General features: G+C 36.4%; 1 protein-coding gene across 5 annotated transcripts in view; it reads left to right on the top strand.

Moving 5' to 3' along the window:
* Window positions 1-17,990, top strand: part of ATRN (attractin) — a 175,812-nt gene that overhangs the window by 20,770 nt on the left and 137,052 nt on the right. The gene's annotated exons all lie outside the window — the stretch shown is intronic.

Here is a 17,990-nt window from a genome sequence, read left to right as displayed (position 1 = left end):
CATTTTGTTGCATGTGGATATCCAGTTGTTCCAGCACCATTTATTGAAGAGACTATTTTTCCCCCATTGAATGGTCCTGGTACCCATGTCAAAAATCAGTTAACTCTAGATGAATGGGTTTATTTCTAGACTCACAGTTATGTTCCATTGACCTATATGTTTGTTGTTATGTCAGTACCAGACCATCCTGATTAGTTTGTAATAAGTAGTTTTGTAATAAGTTTCAAAATCTTCATATATAGTTTTAAAAAAGTTTTATTTTGAGATAATCGTCGATCCATATACAGTTCTAAGAAATGATAGATTTCTTATATCTGTCACTCGTTTCTCTTAATAGTAACATCTTGCATAACCATAGTACAAGAGCACAACCAGAATATTGGCATTGATACAGTCCATCAACCTTATTCAGATTTCACCAGTTTTACGTGCACTAATTTGTGTGTGTACGTGTATTTCCCCCATAGAAGTTTATTCTAATATAGTTCTGTGCTTGAAGATAGTTTGAGTATCCTATCTTTTCTGTAATAAGGATTTGTAAATAAATGATTTTTTTCAGCTTTCTATGACCATGAGACCTCACATGCTGAAGATTTTCTTCTGAATTAACTAATTATTACAGTTACTTGTAGTATATAGCTGAGCAAATGACACAAATCTAATACACGTTTTTTGAAAAAACTTTTAAACATTTTTTATTGGAAAAGCATCTCTTGTTGAGATGGATAGTACTTTTAAAAATCTGTGATGAGGGACTTCCTTGGTGGCACAGTGGTTGAGAATCTGCCTGCCAATGCAGGGACACGGGTTCGAGCCCTGGTCTGTGAGGATCCTACATGCTGCAGAACAACTAAGCCCGTGCACCGCAACTACTGAGCCTGCGCGCCTAGAGCCTGTACTCCACAAGGAGAAGCCACCACAGTGAGAGGCCCGCACACTGCAATGAGGAGTAGCCCCGGCTCGCCGCAACTGGAGAAAGCCCTCACGCAGCAATGAAGACCCAACACAGCCAAAAAAAAAAAAAAAAAAAAAAATCTGTGATGAAATAATTTACTGTTAGAACGAGACAGAGTTTAGTGTAAATATTAATCCCTTTTCCCCTTTTGGTAAATGTAAAACTAATAAAACTTGTTAACATAAATAAGTTTTAAAATTATTTTTAAAAATATTTATTTATTTATTTTTTGGCTGCATTGGGGCTTAGTTGCAGCACGCGGGATCTTTCATTAATTGTGGCACGCAGGCTTAGTTTCCCTGTGGCATGTGGCATTGCAAGACAGATTCTTAACCACTGGACCACGAGGGAAGTCCCAAATAAGTATCTTTAAATGGAAGAAACTTTGTTGTGGCAGGGTCTGTCAAGTATTTGAACTCCTTTTAAATTATATGCCAAAAGTCAAATGATAGTCTTTCATCGAAAATTCGTTTTAAGTATGTACCAGGCAACAGCTGAGTTATATCTGCCTTCAGTTTTGTTGTAAGCAAAAAATTGGAAACCACCTGACTTTCAAAAGGATTTGTTACCTAGTCATTAGGAGTAAAATTGCTGGGTCAGAGCACTTCAATTTTAGATATTACTAAATTGTTCTTAAAAGGGATTGGTCTAGATTTTACTCCCATGTTTGGGTTCATTTTACTCGTTCATGTTTGGGTGTTCTAGTTTTTTTTTTCACTCCAATCTGATGGGTATGAAATTGTATATGGTGGTTTTATTTTGCATTCTCTTGATTACTAGTAAGAGTGACTATCTTTCAATATGTTTAAAGGCCATATTTCATTTATGTTCATTTGAATTGCTTTTCCTTGCCTTTTGCCCATTTGTCATTTGGGTTGATTTTTAAATTAGTTTATAGGAGTTCTTCATATATTCTGTATATTAATCCTGGGATTATATATGCAGCAATGATCTTCTTTTAGTAAATGGCTTATTTTATTTTACAGTTCAAAAATTTTACCTATAATTGATTGGATAAATAATTGATAAGAAGGAACAAATATTACAGAAGAATTCTGAATATTATAAGCAGATACTTCCCTGTCTAGGATGCGGAGCTTAATTTCTCTCCACTGCCCTCCTTAAGTATAGGCAGTATTTAGTGACTCTTATCCAAAGAGTAGAATATGGAGAGGGGAAAAATAGTAACTTTACAGTGGAGAAACTTGGCAAGCACTACCTTGACCAAATGATCAGGGTTAACATTGCTGTGGTAAAATGTGTTGATATCATGTGCCCCCTGATATGATGTGATTAGGAGGGTATGTTGCTTCTGTGGCGTTTTTCCCAAAGCCCCGTAACCCCAATGTAATCATGAGAAAAACATCAGACAAATTGAGGGACATTCCACAAAATGCTTGATAGTACACTATCTCAAAACTGTCAAGGTCGTGAAAAACAAGGAAACACTAAGAAACTGTCATAGACCGGGGGGAGACAAAGGAGACATGATGAATAAATGTAATGTGGTATCCTGGAACAGAAAATAGTATATTAGTGTAAAAACTGGAGAACTTCGAATAAAGTCTGGCGTTTAGGGAATAGAAAAGTACCAATATTGGTTTCTTAGTCTGGCAAATGTATCATAGTAATTTAATATGTTATCATTAGGTGAAACTGGATAAGAGGTGTCTGGGAATTCACTGTATCATCTCTGCAACTTTTCTGTAAATCCAAAATTATATTTTTAAAAAATTTATTAAGAAATTTTTACTTAATTTTGTTGAATCTAAGATGCCATCAATTATAAGATACACCATTATTTTATGTACTACTAAGAAAGAAAAATGTTTCTAGTATTATTAAGATATTGGTATCAGTTCTAAGAAGCACCTTGATTTCAGAGATATTAAATGAGAAAAGAAAAGCATGTCTTTGAACAGATGAAATATGGTCTTTTCTTAAATTGGTAATGCATTCAAAAGCTACAAAGGGATATATGATAGAAAGTTTTCCTTTCCCTCTCTGGGAATAGTCTGTCATCAGTTGTGTAGCTTTCCAGATATGTTAGCAGCATATATAAACAATTGCATATTTTGTATGTTCTTCCTCCTCCTTTTTACATAAGAATGGCATATTTCCCCAATGATCTGTACTTTGCTTTTCCCTCTCCATCCTCACTGAGCAGCATATCTTAGAGATTCATACCAGTACATTTGAAAAAAAAATTCTTTGGTATTCCATTGCCTGGTTGTGTCTTAATTTATATAAAGGTGTTGAATGACCTTGTATCCATGTCATTTCACACATTTCTGGGTGTATTTTTAGGTTTAGTTCTCAGAAGTAAAATTGCTTTATCAGAGGGATATGTGCATTTTAGATTTTGTTAGGTATTGCCAAAAAGCTTTCCAAAAAGCTTTCCATAGAGATTTAGCCAACTTACATTACCACCAGCAATTATGGCTTGTCTTTAACTTTCTTTATGGTGTGTTTTTAACAGAAATTTAAATTTTAATGTAGTCAATTTTATCACTTTTTTTCCTTTATGGTTTGTGCTCTTTTTGTTATATTAAAAAATTCCTTTCCTTTACTGACCTTGTCAAGATATTCTCCTGTATTTCTTCCTCAACGTTAAAAAATATTTGCTTTTTCACTTTTTTTTTTCTTTTTTTTTTTTTTTTGCGGTACGCGGGCCTCTCACTGTTGTGGCCTCTCCCGTTGCGGAGCACAGGCTCCGGACGCGCAGGCTCAGCGGCCATGGCTCACGGGCCCAGCCGCTCCGCGGCATGTGGGATCTTCCCGGACCGGTGCACGAACCTGTGTCCCCTGTATCAGCAGGTGGACTCTCAGCCCTTGCACCACCAGGGAAGCCCTGCTTTTTCACTTTTTGATCTTTCTTCTACCTGTAATTTATTTTTATGTATAGTTTGTTATGACCTAATTTAGTTATTTTTATTTGGTAAGCAGTTGTCCCAGTCCCATTTATATAATAGTATACTTTCCTCCCTACAGATTTGAAATACACCTTAGTTACATAAAACTTCAAATTTCTCCTGGTTGTTTTTAGCCCTTTGTTCCTTTTATTTCAACAAAAATCCTTGTTGAGATTTTTGATTGGAATTTCACCTGATATTGAGATTAGCCTGGAGAAGTTCGTCATGTTTATCAATAGAGTCTTATCATCTAGAACATGCTTTATATTTCCACTTATTTAGATACCTTTTATGTCTTTAAGTAAATTCTTATAACTTTTTTCCAAATGGTCTCACATACTTTTATTGGATTTACCCCTAGATGTATAATTTTGTTGCTGTTGCTAAACCTAATTGATTACTGTAGTACATAGGAATGAAATTTTTATTTTTATTTTTATCAGTATTATCATTATAACAGTAAGCAATATTTAGCTCATAAGTCTCTATGGTTATCTGGGTGACTTGGCTGATCTCTGGTGAGTTTACCTGTATGGGTCTAGGCAGGAGCTTAGCTGGGCTTATCTGGTAGGGATGGGGTGTCGAAACTCTCTAATCCTCCTTGAACCAGAAACTGTCCGATTCTTACCATCGTTGTGATGGTAGAAATGCAAAAGCAGAATTGATTTTCTTATATATTGAACTTATATCTAGGAAACCTTCTGAAATTCTTGTAGTACTTAGAGCTTGTGAATTCTACTAAGTTTTCTATGTTGATAATCATGCTGCCAATAAGTTGTAATAGTTTCTTTCTTTTTTTAAAATAAATTTATTTATTTTTGGCTGCACTGGGTCATCAATGCCGCACGCGGGCTTTCTCTAGTTGCGGCGAGCGGGGACCACTCTTCATTGCGGTGCACGGGCTTCTCATCGCAGTGGCTTCTCATGTTGCGGAGCATGGGCTCTAGGTGTGTGGGCTTCAGTAGTTGTAGCACGCAGGGTCAGTAGTTGTGGCTCACGGGCTCTAGAGCGCAGGCTCAGTAGTTGTGGCGCATGGGCTTAGTTGCTCTGCAGCATGTAGGATCCTCACGGACCAGGGCTCAAACCCGTGTCCCCTGCATTGGCAGGCGGATTCTTAACCACTGCACCACCAGGGAAGCCTGTAATAGTTTATTTCTGATCTGTATACTCTGTGCTTCTTTTTCTTGTCTAATTATTGAATTGTTTAAGGTCTATAGGACATTGTTGAACAGTCTTGTTTCTGACTTCAAAGAAATCTTCTAGAATAGTGCCTGGCACATAGTAGGTGACCAGTGATCATATAGCTTTTGTCCTTTAATCTGTTAATGTGTTAAGTTACACTGATAGACTTTCTAATTGTTTGACCATCCTTAATATCCCTGAAATGAACTCAATTTGGCCATGATATATTTTTTAATGTAGATTTTCTGGATTTGATTTGGTAATATTTTGTTTTGGGTTTTTATATCTATGTTCATGAGGTTTTCTTTTGGCAAGGGTATCACATTTTGTCTATTGTCTTTATTTTGTCTTCACCCTTAAATGCAGATATGTTTGGGGACAGAATTTAAGACCGTCTGTATAGAAGACTGGCCAGTTCAGGGAGTTGGGCTGAGCTACTGTAGGAATAAGCTTGGATGAGAATTTAACCTAGGGCATCCTTGGCCTAGGGATAGAAGAGGGACAAAATGGGGAGAGAAGAGGGACAAAAATTGGAGTGGTTTTGTAGGCTGAGTGAATGGGGTGAGGTAAAGGAAGAGTTGATAAGTTGTGAAAGGTAGGGTGGATGATGACAAAATTGTGGGGGGAAAAAAGAAAAACCAAGAGGTAAAAAGAAGTGGATTTAATTACTTAATTTTTTTTTAATTACTTAAATTTTTAATACAGGAAATATTAGTCTGAAAGGGGTCTGGCTTTGTGCTAGAAATATAGTTTGGGCAGTTGTTATCATATAGACGCTAGAGGAAGCTGTGAATGCATATGGGATTGCATCTAGGGGGATCATAGAGAACTGGATTCAGGACAACTCCAAGGACAGAGCCCAGGATTTGAGCAAAGGAATTGTCCCTTTTATGGAGTCTTTCAAGGTAGATGATTTATTATTTTTTACAAATGTGAGGGATCCATATTACCTTGTGGTAGTTTTGATTATCATTATGGATGGTTATAGTAGGATATTCTAAACATTAAAGCATATAGCACTCATGATAGTTATAGATTTATTATTTTTAAGTAATTAGGACATGTGCTTAATCTGTTACATTTTAGGGCTATTACTATAAATTTTCATGATGAACTTTTCTCATTGTATGTTGATTTTAAAGAATTATTAGATCAAAAATTTCTAACTAAAAATGAAAGTTTAGAATGTAGAAATATTTTTAGTATTGGTGTCAAAAATTCAGCCACTTACTTCAACACCTAGATTCCAAGATTGTATGTGGAAGATTTGTTCTTAATTCAGAGTATGTATTAGAATCATTTGTGGAGCTTTTAAAGACACTAATGCAATGCTGGGTCCCATCTGAGAGTGGTTAGTGTTGTGGCCCTATCATTTATCGTTTGTTTTTTAAGCCTCTATGGGTGATTTTGTTGTATACTCCAGTTGAGAACCCTATATCATGGATTTGGGCAGGGGCTAAATTTGTCAGTGTATTTTTTTCTTGGTTATATAGTTAACTTCTTTGCTTAATACTGTGACAGCAGAGGCCAGAATACCAGCAGATTAGTTGATCTGTCCTCCTCAGTGAGACTACTTGCATTTTTATGTGAACTTGAATTATGAAACAAAATTCAATAGCAGGTTAGTCTGAGCTCAGATTACTAAGAGGACTAGTTAAAAAAAATATGGTATGTCCACACAATGGAGTACTATAAATGGAGTAGCTATAAAAAGGAATGAGGATAATCTACATATCAGTTATGTGGTCATCTCAAGACTATATTGTTAAATGGAAAAAGCAAGGAGCAAAACAATGGCATTGTATGCTACTAGTTTTCAAATAAGGGGGCTATACAAATATATACACCTACATTGTTGTGTATATACATAGACCAAACAAAGGAATGATAAACCAAAAACTAAGAAAAATGATTACTCTAAGGAAAGGGAGGGAATGGGGTGGCAGAAACAGGTATAGAACCTAGACTTCTGAATGTACTTTGTGGATTAGGTTTTAGAATCATGCAAATGCTTTACCATATTATAAAACAAAAATGAAATAAAATTAGAGAAAAAAGGTAATTCCTAAATGCAAAATGAAACGTGAACCTAAATGTATATCAAGTTTGAGGCTGAAGCACATAGAGACTATTTCAGGTCACCTTGAAGTATAGTAATTTGGATGTTTCTAGTGGTATATACTCCCAAGGATAAGGAACTGCAAAGATATCATAAACGGTTTCTAGTAATCATATAACTGGTAGTAATATTGGTATTGTTATTCTGGAGGTGTGTATCATAAAGTAAACAAGTGAATACTTATATTGGATTGAGACCCTAGATTTTTGAATGGAAAAGAGATATAATCAGAGAGTTGGGTAAGAATTCTAGGATCCTAAATTTGAGTTGGAAATGTCAGTATGAGCTCATGATGTATTTTTTCCCTTTTAAAAATGTATTTCCTAATTCTCTCTACTGAAAAATCTCAGAAATTAAGCTAGGTAGCATTAAGCACTTCTAGTGTCAGACTTTGTTCTCTTAAAAAATAGTTCTCACTAGAAGGAACCTGGGGTACATTGGAAAAATGTCTTATTTCAGGTTGGAGTCAGAAAATCTATAGTATGAGCCTGGAACGTATTATCGTATCACATCACAAGCTATTGGGGAGATTTCTGTTTCTATCAATGGCAGAATAGCTTTTTCTAAGGCAGCACTCCAACTGAGAACAACTAGAAAAGCTGGAAAAATATTTTTTTTAAAGTTTGTTTGGAGGCTTTGGAGAGTGAGCAAGGCAGACAACAAGGACTTGAGAGGCCAAAATTTTGGAGAAAAGGAGAGCACAGAGGGGTGAGGCCAACTTTTGGTATAGGTTTCCCCATGGAGTGATTGGCTGATTTGAAACATAGCTAAGAGGTTGAGCAGAAAGTGGTGGCAGAGAGGCTGAGATTCTAAGCAGAGATTTTGGTAGTCATGCAGAATTGGGGGACAGAATTGGAGTTCAGAGCTTGCAAAGAATGACAGGCACTGGAAAACACCCCAAGCTTTTAGCTGAGAACCCTTAAGGATAGACTACACTTTATGCTTAAGGGTGAACTCAAAATAGATCAGCTCTCAAAAAAAGCTGAAGCCAAGCTTTCAAATCACCTCAATCCTTGATTGGATTAAGATCTGTTCCTAGCTTTGTTGCTTGCTAGAAGCAGATATAAATCTTCTCTGGAGGAAGACACTGTCATCAATCATTGATTCAGGTTATCTGTATAGTTTTTATATACTTAGTGATAATATATGATGTATTTATATGTAACTATATATAGTATATATTTATAATGTGGTAAATATTTATAAAACTTAGTCTGGCATTCAATTTAAAAAAAGATGTATAAAAGTGAAAGAACTGACTGAAAATCAAGAGAGAAAATAGATAATTGAAAAGACCCATAGGGAGACTTCCAGTACAGATGAGATGGTATATACCCATTTTTCCCAGCTAAATCCAACTATAAGTCCTGGAATTTGTGCAGAAGACAACCAAAGGAGAACTGTGAATGGTTCTAGGAAGGTGATCTGGTTCGGGACCATAGGACTGAAAGAACAGCATAGCCATAGCATTTTGCATTCCCCCCACAAAAGAAGGCCACTTAGTTCTGGTGTTTCCTGGCCTCCCCATCCTGACCTAACAACAGAACACAGTCCAGGTAGGTTCATGCCTCCCCTGAATCAAATGGGAGTCCCTCTGAAAACATCATGCAAATTCGATACCATTGGCAAGGGGGATCAACTATGAGCCCCCACTGAATATGAGTGCTGAGGAGAAGCATACTCCTTCCCACCTGTCTTGAGACTTCCCTTTTCTGCTGAGAGATATCAAGGCAGGTAGGCAGAACTGACAAGAGAGACTCTGCTACAGTAAGCATTCTAGTCTGAGAAGCATCTTTCTCCTTGAGGGCTTGAGACTCTCCTCCCCAACCCAAAGACCCCAAGGTGGGCACTACTGGCAAAAAGGACACAGCTACAACTGGCCTAGTCCTAAGTCTCTTTGGCTGTGTGGGCTTGAGCTGCTTCTCCCCTGCCCAAGAGACACAGGGGCAGATGGGTGGAACTGGCAAGAGGGGTCCAGCTGTAGCAAAGGGCACATTCTGGGAAGCCTGTTTGTCTCTGTGGACTCATGACTTGCCTTTACTACTCAGAGACACTTGGAAACTGAGGGGAAACCTAGGGCCATTACAGACTTTCCCCACCAAGAGGCACTTGGCAACACTCCTTTTACCCACTCAGGCAGCACTAGCAGGGACCAGCGGGAGCCCAGTGGTACCAGATAAACAAAGCAAGCCAAATAAGACCACAAAGGCTCTGAAAATTAACCTGCCATTTGAACAATAGCCCAGAAAAGTAGGCCAAGATCCACATGCTAAAACTAAACAGGGTGACAACCTGCTAAAATAAAAGATTTAATAAGACCCTATGTTAGTGATGTTCTAACATAATAGACAAAATATTCAAGATACAATAGAAAATCACTCATCATACCAATAACAAAGGAAACTGCAACTTGAATTAGAAAAGGCAACAGACACCAACACATGGTGAATCAGATGTTGGAATTTTCTCAGAATTTTAAACTAGCTGTTATAAAAATGCTTCAAAATCAATTTAAAATATCTTGAAACAAAAAAACAAAATCTTAGCAACAAACCAAATAAAATTAATTAGAACCAAATTTAAAATGATATTAGAACCAAATGGAAATTTTAGAATTGAAAAGCACAGTAGCAGCAACAACAATGAAAAAGTGGCTGGATGGGCTCAATAGTAGAGTGACCATGAATAATAGACGGTAGCATCAGTAAACCTGAGAACAAAACCATAGAATTCACCCAATCTAAACAGAAAACAGACTAGAGAAAATGATCTATGAAGGACAAAAGATACAGCATTCGTGTTATTGAAGTCCCAGAAGGAAAAGAGAGAATGGGACTGAAAGAGTATTTGAAAGAAATATGGCTGAAATTTTACCAAATTTGGCAAAAGAAACAAATCTACAGACCCAAGAAACTGTGCAAATCCCATATAGGATAAACCCAAGGAAATCTACACCAAATGCATCTTGAATTAAACTCTTGAAATCTAAAGGCACAGGACACAAGATTAATATACAGAAGTAAACTGCTTTCCTGTGTATCAGCAATGAAGAAGTAGAATTTGAACTTAGGAACAATGCCATTTACATCAGCACTCCCAAAAGTGAAATACTGGGGATAAGTCTAACAAAATATGTATAAGATCTATATGAAGAAATCAACAAAACTCTGATGAACAAAATCAACAAAGAACTAAATAAATGGAGAGATGTTGCTTGTTCATGGATCAAAAGACTCAGTGTTGTCTTTTGATCTAAGATCAGTTCTTCCCAACTTGATCTATAAATTCAATGTAATCCTATTCAGAATCTTAGCAAATTATTTTGTGGATATTGACAAACTGATGCTAAAGTTTATATGGAGAGACAAGAGACCCAGAATAGCCAACATAAGATTGAAGGAGGAGGGCAAAGTTTGAGGGCTGACACTACCTGACAGCAAGGCTTACTATAAAGCTACAATGGTACCACAAGACATTGTGGTATTGGTGAAGGAATAGACAGATAAGTGGAATAGAGTAGAGGACCAGAAACCTAAAGACAAAAAAAAAAGTCTTGAAAGTAGTCAGGTAGAAATGATGCAGTACCTATGGGGAATATCAATTCAAATAACAATAGATTTCTCATTTGAAACCATGGGCGCCATTGGAAGTGGCACAATATTTCAAGTGCTGAAATAAAAGAACTGTCAATTTTGAATTCTGTATCTAGCACAGTTGTCACTCAGGAAATAAAGGGAAATAAAACATTCTCAGGTGATGAAAAACTAAAAGAAGTTGTTGCTAGCAGACCTAAAGAAACAATAAAGGAACGAATCGTGGAGCGTCAGGAAAGAGATGATGGAGAGAGTAGAAATATCGACGCATACAATAATAGACTCTCCTTTTCCTCCTGAATTTTAGCAGTCATTGATGATTGAATCAAAAACATAAAACCCTTTGATACTAAATATGATGGTAGTAAAGATAAAGGACCTAAATGGAAGTGAGGTTTCCATACTCCACTCAAAGTGGTAAAACGTTATTACTAGAAGATTTTTGGGCTTCCCTCGTGGTGCAGTGGTTAAGAATCTGCCTGCCAGTGCAGGGGACATGGGTTTGAGCCCTGGTCTGGGAAGATCCCACATGCCGCAGAGCAGCTAAGCCCATCACAACTACTGAGCCTGTGCTCTAAAGCCCACGAGCCACAACTACTGAGCCTGCATGCTACAACTACTGAAGCCCACCTGTCTAGAGCCTGTGCTCCACAACGTGAGAAACGACTGCGATGAGAAGCCTGTGCACTGCAACGAAGAGTAGCCCCCGCTCGCCGCAACTATAGAAAGCCTGTGTGCAGCAATGAAGACCCAATACAGCCAAAAATAAATAAAATAAATTTATTTTTAAAAAAGATTATTATAAATCACATATGTATATTCTAATACCTAGAGTAACAACTGAGAAAACTATACAAAAAGATAAAAACAGTATACATAAGTCAAGGTAAAATCTTTAAAAATGTTCAGATGACCCACAGGAAGCCAAAAGAGAGAAACAGAAGAATGAGATCCAGAGAAAACAAATATAAAACAACAGATAGAGTGGAGACTTAAGCCTTAACATATCAGTAGTGATGAAAAAACGTGACCAAGTTATATACTGCTTCTGGGAAAGTCACTTCAAATTCAACAATGTAGTAGGTAGAAAGTAAAAGAATGGAAAAATTATACCATATAAACATTACTTTTAAAAAGAGCAGGAATGGCTTTATTAATATTTTATAGATTAGATTTTAGAGTATAGAAAATTGCCAGAGACAAAGAGAGACATTACATAAAGATAAAAACAACAGATTAAACATTGGCAGGGATTAAGGATAGTGAGTGTGTGAGGAAGATGTGGGAGGCAGGTGTGTGTGGTTATTAAAGGGCAATATGAGGAATCCATGTATTTTTGGAACTGTGCATATCTTGACTGTGGTGGTGGATACATGAGTCTACACAGGTGACAAAATTGTACAGAACTTACACAAACACACATACATGTACACACATAAGTAAAATTGTGGAAATCTGAATAAGATTGATTTATCAATGTCAGTATTATGGTTGTGACATTATACTGTAGTTTTGGAAAAGTGTTACTATTTGAGGAAATTGGTTAAAGTGTACAAGGAATCACTGTATTTTTTCTAACTGCATGTGAATCTATTATTTCAACTAAAATTTAAATTATTTAAAAAAAAGAGGGTCAGGGAGACTAAGAAGACATAATAACTAAATGCAGTGTAGGATTCTGGATTGGCTCTTGGAACAGGAAAAGGACATTAGTGGAGACACACACACACCAGGAAGCCAGCAGTCGTAATGATTAGAAACAGGCTTTGAGATAAATAATAACTATTTTTAAGAATTTAAGTGACAAGATGAGCAATTTCATCAGAGAATTAGAAAGTATAGAAAAGAAATTAGTGGAAACTGAAAATACATTTACTGATTTTAGGAACCTTAGACACAGATGAAGAGAAAATCAGTGGGTTGCAAAATATATAGGAATAAAATAACTGGACAGAAATACAGAGAGACAAAGGGGTGAAAAATACCTGATCATTCCCTCTCTCTGTATGTGTGTCTCTGTCTCACACACACAAACACACTCACATACACAGTTTATTTCCTTGAAGCACTTGAGAATAAGCTGTGTGTGTGTGTGTGTGTGTGTGTGTATGTATGTATCATGGCTCTTGACCCTTTAAAATACTTTAGCATGTATTTTCTAAGAATAGTGATTAAGAGACGTAAGATTTAAGTCTTAAGGTATAGTTTTCACCATCAGTAAGTCTGACATTGATATAATGCTTTTATCTACTGTTTGTACTCCCCATTGTCAACTGACCGAATAATGACCTTTCTGTCATTTCCCTGCCTCCAGTACAAGATGCAGTCTAGGGTTAGGTATTGCATCTGATTGTCATGTCTCTTGAGCCTGCCTTAATCTGGAACAAGGGTCAGCACACCTTTTCTGTAAAGGACCAAATAGTAAGTATTTTTGGCTTTGTCTCGATCACAACTGCTCACTTCTGCTATTGTAGCACTGAGCAGCCATTGCCAGTAAGTGTGCAAAAGATTGTGGCTGTGTTCCAATAAGATTTTCATGAACAAATGGCAGGCTGGATTTTGCCCAAGGACTATAGTTTGCCAGCTCCTGATCTAAAACATTTCTACTGCCTTTCTTTGTTGTTCTTTGTTGTTTTTAATGATATTGGCATTTTTTCATAAATACAGCCCCCCGGTTTTATTCACTTTTTAAAATTTTGCTTTTGTTTCATGTTTCCTCATGGTTAGATTCAAGTTATGCATCCTTGGCTGGGATGCTGCTTAGGTGGGGAGGTATCCTTCTCACGGTATCACATGTGGAGGCATACAATGCCTATCTGTCCCTTATTTTTTATATTTTATTTTCCTGTTTGAGATACTGTCTTATTTTTCCACTAATTCCTCCTTGCAACCGTTAAGCAATATGTGAGGAGACGCTTTAAGACCATGCACATATCCTGCTCCTCGTCAGATTTTCTTCCTGCTTTTTTACATCCATTGATATTAAAAATACTTTAATACTCCTCTCTCAGTAACTAACAGAAGAAAGATTTGAAAACACTTGGCCTAATTGACATATAGAGAATACTGCACTATACAGTTACTGTACTCTTCTAATGTTCATGAATCGAAGAAGAAACCACCCCAGTAATTTGAAAATATTTCAAACTGGATGGTAATGAAAATATTTTATCTCAAAGCTTTGGGATACCACTAGTACCATGCTGAGAATGAAAGTTACAGCTTTAAATGCATACATTAAAAAAGAAGAAAGATTGAATCAGTGATCTAAGTTACCAACTCAAGAAAATAGAAAAAGCACTACAAAATATAAAGCCATGGGAATGAAATAATATAGATAAGAGAAAAATTAATATAAAACCTATGCAATACAGAGGCTTAACAAAGGTAAGCATTAAAAGACTAGTAAAATTGATAAACTGCTAGAGAGATTGATAAAGAGAAAAAGAAACAGAAATTACTGATATCAGTGATGATAAAGGGGCCATCACTATAGATCCTACAGACATTGGAAAAATCATACGAGGATATTATTAACAAGTTTATTCCAATAAATTTGAAAAATTTAAATGGAGTGGTAAACTCTAGTAAAACTAATTTACTAAAAAGACAACTCCAGGCCCAGATGACTTCAATAGTGAATTCTTGCAAACTTTTATAGGACCGATCTTACACAGACTCTTCTAGAACATAGGAAGAGAGGTGAAATCCATTGTTTTTATGCAGCTAGCATATGTTTGTTACCAAAACCTGACAAAGAAGGAAAGCAGCAGGTCAGTCTAACTTACAAACATATTAAAAAAAATTTAAAAAAATATTTGCAAACTGTATCCAGCAAAATATAAAAAGAATCATGACCAAATTGAACCCAACTTTGGGTTTCTTAGATTTGAGAAATTCAAGGTCGATTTAACAGAATAAAGGAGAAAAACCAAATGATCGTTTCATTAGATGGACAGTTTTTTAAAAAGAAAATAGAGTTCAGTACTCATTAGTGGTAAAAAAGAAAATCTTTAGTTTAAAGAATAGGGACTTCCCTGGTAGTCTGGTGGTTAAGACTCTGCACTCCCAATGCAGGGGGCCCGGGTTTGATCCCTGGTCAGGGAGATCCCTGGTCAGGGAACTAGATCCTGCGTGCTGCAACTAAGAGCCCGCATGCCACAACTAAAAGATCCCAATGCTGCAACTAAAAATCCCACATGCCGTAACTAAAAGATACCACATGCCACAACTAAAGATGCCACATGCTGCAACGAAGATCCAGCATGTGGCAACGAAGATCCCACGTGCTGCAACTAAGACCTGGTGTAGCCAAATAAATTTAAAAAAAGAAAGAAAGAAAAAATAGAAAATTACTTCCTTAATCTGGTGAAGACGTCATACAAAGAATTTAGGGTAAATATCACACTGTAGGGTGAAATATTGAAAGCTTTCACCTGAGATTGGGAACAAGACAGGGATACTTACCATTACCAGTTCTTTTCAGTGTAATAATGGAGATCTTAACCAGTTGTAATAAGACAAGAAGATAACAAAATATAATTAAAATGTTAGAAGAAAATAAAATAGTAATTTTTTTTACAGATAATATGCCTGTATTGTTCATAGTTTTTGCCTGGGATAACCAGGAGAATGGTGTTCCAATCATAGAGATGATAGTTTCGTTGTAAAAAATATATGCAGTTGGTACTTAAGGCTTTGAGACAGTTTGAGATCACTTACCCAGTGAATTTAGGTAGAGAAGCAGACTGAGGTTGGAGCCTTGGGGCATTCCTACATTTAGATATTGGGATAAGCAGTTGGACTTACTAAAGGGGACTGAGAAGAAGCTGCCTGTGAGTCCAGAGTGTAGAGTTTGGGAAACCAAGTGGAGAAAGTGTTTTAAGAAAGAGGGAGGCGCCCTGATTTCGAACTATATTACGAAGCTACAGTAATCAAAACAGTATGGTACTGGAACAAAAACAGACATATACATCAGTGGAACAGAATACAGAGCCCAGAAGTGAGTTCACACTTATATGGGCAATTATCTATGATAAAGGAAGCAAGAATATACAATGGGGAAAAGACAGCCTCTTGAATAAATGGTATTGTGAAAACTGGATAGCTACATGCAAAAGAATCAAACTGGACTACTCTCACACCATGCACAAAAATAAATTCAAAATGAATTAAAGACTTAAATATAAGACATGAAACCATAAAACTTCTACAAGAAAACATAGGCAGTATGCTCTTTGACATCACTCTTAGTTTTTTTGGATATGTCTCCTCAGGCAAGGGAAACAAAAGCAAAAATAAACAAATGGGACTACATCAAACTAAATATCTTTTGCACAGTGAAGGAAACTGTCAACAAAACAAAAAGGCCACCTACTGAGTGAGAGAAGGTATTTGCAAATGGTATTTTCAATATGAGGTTAATATCTAAAATATACAAAGAACTCATACAGCTCAATATGAAAAAACAAAGAAACAACCTGACTAAAAAATGGGCAGAGGATCTGAACAGACATTTTTCCAAGGAAAACATACAGATGGCCAACAGCACATGAAAAGATGCTCAACATCACTAATCATCAGGTAAATGCAAATCAGAATCACAATGAGATACCACCTCATACCATTCAGAATGGCTATTTTCAAAAAGACAACAAATAACAAGAATTGGTGAGGATGTGGAGAAAAGGGAACCCTGTGCACTGTTGGTGGCAATGTAAATTGGTGCAGCCACTATGGAAAACAGTATGAAGATTCCTCAAGAATTAAAAAGAGCCACCATATGATCCAGCAACTCCTCTTCTGGGTATTTTATCCAAAGAAAAGAAAACACCAATTAGAAGAGAGATATATATATATATCCCTATGTTCACTGCAGCATTATTTACAATAGCCAATATATGGAAGCAACCTAAGTGCCCATCAATAGATGAATGGATAAAGCTGTGGTGTATAAATGCAATGGAATATTACTCAGCTGGAAAAAGAATGAAATCTTGCCATTTGTGACAACGTGGATGGACCTAGAGCATATTATGCTAAGTGAAATAAGAGAAAGACAAATACTGTATGAGTTCACTTACATGTGGAATCTAAAAAACAAAACAAATAGAGTTGTATATACAGAGGACAAACAGGTGGTTGCTAGAGGGGAGGGGAGTGGAGGAGGAGAGAAATAAGTGGAGATTAAGAGGCACAAACTTAGAGTTGCAAATGAATCACAGGTATGAAATGTACAGCGTGGTGACTATAGCCAATAACTATGTAATATCTTTGTATGATGACATATTGTACCTGGACTTATCATTGTGATAATTTTGACATGTATAGAAGTATTAAAACACTATGTTGTGTAACAGGAACTAACATAGTGTTGTAGGTCGATTATACTTCAGAAACAAACAGAAAAAGAGATCAGATTTGTGGTTACCAGAGGCAGGGGGTGGGGGGAGGGGGAATTGAATGAAAGTAGTCAAAAGGTACAAAATTCTAGTTATAAGATAAGGAAGTACTAAGGATGTACATGATACATTTAATTAACACTGCTGTATGTTATATATGAGAGTTGTTAAGAGACTAAATCCTAAGTGTTCTCATCACAAGGAAAAACTTTGTTTTCTATTTCTTTAATATTGTATCTATATGAGATGATGGATGTTCACTAAATTTATTGTGATAATCATTTCATGAAGTATGTAGGTCAAATCATTATACTATACACCTTAAACTTAGGTAGTGCTGTATGTCAATTATCTCAATAAAATTGGAAGAAAACAAAAGATTAAATGCAAAAAAAAAAATAAAGAGGGAGTCATCAGCTACTTCAGATGTGTAAGAGAGTGAAGTAAGAAGGGATCTGAGAATTTACTCCTCTATCCCTTAACAGAAGGATTTCAGAGGAGGGGTGAGGGTTAGATCCCATTGGAATGGGGTTAAGAAATTACAAGGTAAGAGTATTGTCAGCAAGAGTAGATAATTCTTTATGGTTTTTTCTTTGTTTGTTTTTTGGTTTGTTTGGGGGTTTTTTTGGCTGCGCTGTGCAGCTTGCAGGATCTTATTTCCCATACCAGGGATTGAACCCACACCCTTGGTAGTGAAAGCATGAAGTCCTAACCACTGGACCTCAGGGAATTCCCAACAGTAGATAATTCTTAAGAAGACCTTTGTTGTAAAAGTGAAAAAAAAAAAAAAAAAAGTAGGGAATAGCTTGAGAACATGAGAAGGGAGTT

Source organism: Tursiops truncatus, chromosome 15 (assembly GCF_011762595.2).
Source record: "Tursiops truncatus isolate mTurTru1 chromosome 15, mTurTru1.mat.Y, whole genome shotgun sequence".
In the NCBI taxonomy this organism is placed as follows: Eukaryota; Metazoa; Chordata; class Mammalia; order Artiodactyla; family Delphinidae; genus Tursiops; species Tursiops truncatus.
The sequence above is the reverse complement of the archived record's forward strand: the minus strand, read 5'-3'. Positions and strand labels throughout refer to the sequence as shown.